Genomic DNA, 7,398 nt, shown 5'->3' on the forward strand with positions numbered 1-7,398 from the left:
GAACCATCACTCAGTCTAAAGCTACCACTGCACCATCATCTCAGATAGGTGTGCTGCTCCCTACATCACCGGCATGATGTGCTCTGAGGAGCATGAACCCAGCTATCGCTGCCAAGGTTCAAGCACTGCCTGGGCACTGTGCCTCCTATCTCTATTATTAGGGAAGAATCACCTCCTGGCAGGGCTACACATGCTCATACATTAATTCCCATCATACTCAATCATCACTTTCTCTTATTTCAGAAGAAGCTGATGACAGAAAGGTTTTGAATATATAGATCTTCACCCCCCATGAGCAGCAGGCAGCAGAGCTGGTGAGGAACATATCTGTATCTACTCAGTCCATCTCTTAAAGGTTTTTTTTTAAGTTTCCATGTGATCACCTTTCATTCTTCTAAGCCTCAGAGAGTTCAGTCCCCTTGACCTCTCTTCATAGGACAGTCCCACCATCACAGGAATCAGTTTGGTGAATCTCCAATTCACTCCCTTCCTTAGTCAAAGAGATCAGAACTGTACCTACTACTCCAGGTGTAGTCACACCAGTCTTCTATACAGTTGATGCACAATGTCTTTGTTTCTGTATTCAAATCCTCCCATGGTAAAGGCAAACACGTTGTTTGCCTTCCAAGTTACTTGCCACACCTGGGCACACTAGCTTTCGGTGACTTAAGATTAAGGACACCTAGGTTCCTTTGAACATCAACATTTTCCAATCTCTCAATATGTAATGTGTAGACTGCACCATTGTTTCTCCTATCAAGATGGATAACCTCACAATTATCCACATTATTTTCCTTCTGGCATGCTCTTGCCCACTCACTCAGCCTGTGTAAATACTCTTGAAGCCTTTTTGCACCCACCTGAGAAATCACATTCCCACCAAGTTTTGTATCATCTGAAAACTCAGAAATATTATGTTTGCTACCCCGCCCCCCACAACATCTAAATCAATGGGAGTGATTGTAAACAGCTGAGGCCTAAGCACTGCTCCTCAAGGAATGACCCATTTATTCCTACTCTCTGCTTTCTGCCGATCAACCATCACTTGACATGATTAATTGAGTTGAATTGTTACGTTTACCTAAGTGCAGTGAAAAGTTTTGTGAGCAGTACAGGCAGATTATAGTAGGCAAGCACATACCGATTATAGAGAAAATACTTGGACAGAGTGAGGCATACAAGTAACATCAGACAGGGCCGTGCGCTAGGCAAGATCAACATTAACAAGATTAACGTTATTTGAAGTTAGAGTGTCCATTCATCAGTCTAATAACGGTAGGGAAGAAGATTTTCTCGAACCTGCTGGTGCGTGTGTTCAAGCTTCTGTATCTTCTGCCTGATGGAAGAGGTTGTAGGAGAGCATTACCAGGGTGGCATGTGTCTTTGATGATGTTGACAGCATTTCCATGGCAACAAGAAGTCTAAATGGAGTCTGTAGATGGAAGGTTGACTTCCTTAATAGCCTGGGCTGTGCACACAACCTTCAGTAGTTTCTTATGGTCCTGGGCAGAGCAGTTGCTATACCAGACCACTATGCACCCGGACAGTATGCTTTCTATGGTACATCTATAAAAGTTGGTGAGGGTCCTTATGGACATGCCAAATTTCTTGAACCACCTGAGGAAGAAGTGGCATTGCTGTGCCTTCTTGACTGTCGCATCTATGTGGGAAGTCCGGGACAGGTTGTCGGTTATTGTCACTCATAGGAACTTGACGCTCTCAACCCTCTCAACATCCGCTCTGTTGATATAGATAGGGGCGTGTTCTCCTCCCTTCTTCCTGAAGTCAATGATTAGTTCTTTTGTTTTGTAGACTTTGAAATGGAGGTGATTATCTCTGCACCACGTCACCAAGCCCTCCATCTCTTTTTTGCATTCTGTCTCATTGTTACTGGATATCCGTCCTACCTTGTCATCAGCAAACTTGTAGATGGCGGACATTCAGAATTTGGCAACACAGCTATGGGTGTACAGTACGGGGCTGAGAATGCATCCTTGGGGAGCTCTAGTGTTGAGTGTTATTGTGGAAGACGTGCAATTGTCTATCTTCACTGATTGCAGTCTATGGGTCAGGAAGCTAAGGATACAGTTGCAGAGGGTGGAGCCGAGACCCAGGTCTCAGAGATTTCAGATCAGTCTGGAGGGGATAACAGTGTTGAAAGTGGAACTGTAGTTGATGAGCAGGAGTCCGGGGCAGGTGTCCTTGTTGTCCAGATGTTCCAGGGATGAATGCAGGGCTAGGGAAAGGGCGTCTGCTGTGGACCTGATACATCAGTAGGTAAACTATAGGGTATTGGGGCAGGCTGGGAGGCTGGAGTTGATGTGGGCTATGACAAGCCTCTCGAAGCTCGTCATGATTATGGAGATCAGAGCTCCTGGGCAGTAGTCATTAAGGCATGTTGAATGTGCTTTCTTAGGTACTGGGATGATGACGGTCTTCTTGAAGTAGGTGGGGACTTCGGCTTGTAGCAGGGAGAGGTTGAAGATGTCAGTGAATACCACCGCCAGCTGGTATGCACGGGATCTAAATGCATGGCTGGGGACTCCACCCAGGCCCATCACTTTCCTTGGGTTGACTCCTGGGAAAACCGATCTGACGTCTGCAGCAGTGACCAAGGGAAAGGTGCATCTGGGGCTGTTGGGGTAGGTGACACCAAGCCGCTGGCATTCTGCTCGAACCAAGTATAGAAAGCATTGAGTGCATTAGGGAGGGATGTGTCTGTTCACTATCTTGCTGTGTGTCATTTTGTATCTCGTTACGTTATTTAGGTTTCGTCACCGGTGGCGGGTGTCCGTGTGATTGGTTTGGGCCTCTAACTTGGTCCAGTACTGCCTCTTGGCATCTCTGATGGCTTTGCAGAGGTTGTATCTGGATTTCCTGTATAAGTCTGGGTCGTCCTATCTGAATGCTGCACGTTTGGTCATCAGTGGGGAGTACCAGCAACCATCCCGCAGGAACCTCACAACTCGCCCCATCCCACCTTAACCTTGTGTGACAGAAGATTCCAACTGGAATGCCAGAGCCTTGCTGTTCGTGCTGTTCTTGTGATGATTAGCCTGTGCCAGTGGGTCAGCTTATTGATTGTATTTGCTTCCTTTGCTGTATTGCTTACTGTATACCCGAGACAGCATGAATGGCAATCAGGCCTCAATGTAATTTTGCTCTATGACATTTTGAGACCCTGTTGGAGTGTAATGCTGCAAGTAATGTTGACAAGCTGGCTATGTGGGAAGTGAAGGCAGACATGAATGTTGTTCTTGTTGATTGTTCCATCACTGGTCTCCGGATGGGTGCCCGTTGAGTTGGCTAACAAATGCAAACAATCGCTCTGCCGATCCCCAGGAAATTTCCTTCTACTTTGGTTATAGCCATTTCTAACAAGAAGGAGAATTGACAGCATATCTTGGAAAACAAGATGGTGAAATTCAGTCTATAAGTTGGGCCTTTTGAATACCAAACTCCCCCTGTCACCCACTTATTCTGTTCCTTCTTCATCAGTTTGTGGTCCCTGATACCCCTAGGACCCTCCATCCTGCCTCCTTCTTTACTGGAGAGCCCGTCATTGTGATAATTGAGGTTAGCATCTGTCCTGGAGGCCCTTACAATTGAGTTCCCATTACCCCTTCTTGACCCTCACCCCTCCCCTGATTAAGGTCACCTACACCCTAATATTCCCATGAGACCTTGCCCTCAGCTTCCACCCTGATCTCATCTGACTTCCCATTATCCCTGTGATCCTTTCCTCCATTTCACAACCCCACATAGAGCCCCAGATATGAGTTGGCCTCAACAGGGAATGCCCTGAACAAAGCCTTGACCACTCCGAGACTGACTGCAGGTAAGCCTCCTGGACTGGCTGGCGCACAACTGCTACACGTCAGACTGACAGGTGCCCAATTGGTTCGAAGTGAATTGAGAAAGTGAATTTAAATCCAGCGATGATAGATACTAATGCAAGCAACAAACTACTTGTCCCCTGTTGGCAGGATTTTCGAGCCGCCTCCTGGGATGGGTAAACTGCATCCCTGAAGTTTATCTCAACAATGAGCATTCGATCTTATTGCCTCTTGTCTGATTAAGTTCACCCATGTGCCATTCTTCTTACCACCTCAAGGACTGAAATATCCTGCTCCAGGACTCACTCCCAGTGGATTCCCAATTCTCCTGCCTGATTTTATAATTTGTCCAGCCTTTTGACTAGGCTCAGTTCCTAGTGCAGCACCATATAACGTGGGATTAGTGTGTTGATGCAGAAAGCATGCGACAATTTCACTCTAACCTTTTAAATGTCTTATCATTTCTTGATAATCTTGAATGACCTGTTCTGGAATTACAGGCTACACTGAATTCACATTGTAAATGAAATGCAAAGCATGTTTTAATTTTAAGAAGTGTTCTTAAAATAAGAACTTTGAAAGAATGAAGGTTAAAAGCAAATTCAGTTGAATTCAATATATTAAGTGCCTGCTTACAAGGATGATGTGTTTAATTACATTGCTGAAAGTATCTGTTACTTCAAGTTGCATTCCTGGGACTCGGCTTCATGTTCTATTGACTCGTCTGTAGCCCTTCCAGTGCTGGTGTCCAATTTTAACAGATGGTATAGGCTACATGATTGTGGTGACCAGTCAGTTCACTACAAAATAAATCATCGGTGCCTCAGGTCAGGAAACTGCCAACTACTTCTGCAACACCCACCCCAAGGGGGATCAAAAATGTAGAGTCAAAGTAAACAGCAATATGCTTAGCATTCTAACACAAGACGGCTTGTGGGTAAAAGTATGACTTGGATTGAGCTACTTTGTATGAAATGGTCTGTCAAGGGAGTAAGTCTGCTTGATTGTGAAAGTAACTTCAAGAGAGAGTGAAAGTGGCTAGAAATAAATATGCGAGGGGTTTTGTGGTTTGTACTGTTTCCCAGACTGATGAATTATGTCATATCTTTCTGATCTGATACAATCCTAAACGCATTCCAAATGAGTTTTATCGTGAGTTAGTACTATTCTCAATGTATGGCACTATTAATTGCTCTAGGCTATCGACGGTACCTCAACATTGCCATAAATTTAGAATATCATCCAGTATATTGCCAATTTTTCTCTTCTGCTTTGTCCAGCAGGCATCACTTTTCACCTCTAACACTTTTGATACATGTTCAGCCAAATTAAGACAACTCAATGCTGTGCACCTAATTCCTTTCAAAACTGCAATAGTGCTGACCAAACAGTTTCTATTTAAAAGCCAACTAAAAGAGATGGCCCATCAAATTATCAACATAAATTGCTGGCTGCACAGTACCTTTAGAGACTTTGATACATAAAGCCTTATATACCTATTGCACATCATTGCTTTGAAGTTACAATTAACTGATGACTTTAAAATTGAACATTCTAAAAATATAAATCAGGAATCCATGGTAACTTTTCCTTAAGTACCCTTTAATAGCTGAATTCAGTCCCTTGCAGATCTCTGAGTCTCTGCTTAACTGAAAAACTACTTCCTATTACTTCCATGATGCTTTTCCTTTACAATATCCTTACTGTTGATATGATAAAGACACTTTGGTCAATTAGCGTGCCATGGAATATCTGGTTATTAATGGACACTCCTGCCCAATTTCATTTCAAACAAATCTATGAAAGCAAAGTGTGAGAAGTATTGCCAACCAAGCCTTCATTATGACTTGGTAGCATGAGGCTTTGCTTAAAATATTGGCACGGAATCAATGTCCGGTGTATTTTCAGTGTAAGTGAATCCATAACTGAATAGGATGGAGGGTAACAGGAGAACAAGGCCTGTATTTTCATTAGCAAGATCATACCCTCCTCAGTTAAAAAGTGCCCGAATACATGCATCGTTCTCTGCTGGGGTTGGGATGGTGGTTGGGGCAGGATCGTGTTGGATGCACTGAACCTAGAAGCTGCAAGGGAAGATGATGGCTGAGCCATGTTGAAGCTTGTTTTTGTTACTGTTTTAAAGAGGGATACATTTTTAAAAATATTTGTCCTCTCTGTCAATGTGACTCCCATACTGCTGGATAAGGCCCTTGGAACTGTCAAAAAGGGGTCTGTTTGAAATCACCATGAATTTCAAATGGCTCGGTTGAGTTTGAGTTCCCTTCATGTGGATTTCACAGTCTGCTATCTTCCTCCAGCTGGCAAAAATTTAATGTCAGAATGAGGATCTGAGTTCGTTCACCACCTTTTAAGGTCAAAATATCTGGCCCTAAGTGTCGTAAGAATTCTGAACTTTGGCCAGGCCTCCTCATCTTCAATTTACCACTCAAAGTTTTATCTTTGAATTTGGAGAAAAAACTCCTTAAAAAGGAGAGGATAATGCTTCATGGCTTCCCCTCCTCCAACACACACACACGCACCCACAAACACACACATGCACTCACCCAGACTCTCACACACACACGCATGCACACACCCACACACACATCCACATTCGCATGCACACAAACATAGACACAGACACACACAAAAATACACAGTCACACACAGACTTGCATACACACAGACATACACACACTCACACACACATCCACAGACATACACACACACACACACACACACACACACACCCCCCCCCCCACACATACTCACCCATATTCGCATGCATACACACAAACATAGACACAGACACACACAAAAACGCACACTCACACACATCCACAGACACACAGACATGCATACACACACACACACACACACACACAGAGACACACAGATATGCATACACACACACACACACACACACGCGCGCACACACACGCACACACTCACCCACATTCACATGCATACAGACAAACATACACACAGACACACACAAAAATACACACTGACACACATCCAGAGACACACAGACATGCATACACACACACATCCACAGACATACACACACACACACATCCTCAGACACATAGACATGCATACACACACACACACTCACTCACACACAGACACATGTGCGCACACACACACACACACACTCTCACATCCATAGGCACATACACACACAGACACATGCTTACTCACACACACACACACACATATGCACACACAATACTCACACACATGCACAAACGCTCACCCACCCACAGACACACACACACAGACACTCACCCACACTCAGCCACACACACACACTCACCCACACACAGACACATGCACACATGCTCACCCACACATACACACACACATGCTCACACACACGCACTCACCCACCCACCCACACACACACACTCACCCACAGACATACAGACATGCATACACACACACATCCATAGACACACAGACATACATACACACACACACACCCACAGACACACAGACACACACACACGCAAACATGCTCACTCACCCACACATACACACACACGCTCACACACACGCA

This window comes from Rhincodon typus, chromosome 29 (assembly GCF_021869965.1).
Source record: "Rhincodon typus isolate 14 chromosome 29, sRhiTyp1.1, whole genome shotgun sequence".
NCBI classification, from domain to species: domain Eukaryota; kingdom Metazoa; phylum Chordata; class Chondrichthyes; order Orectolobiformes; family Rhincodontidae; genus Rhincodon; species Rhincodon typus.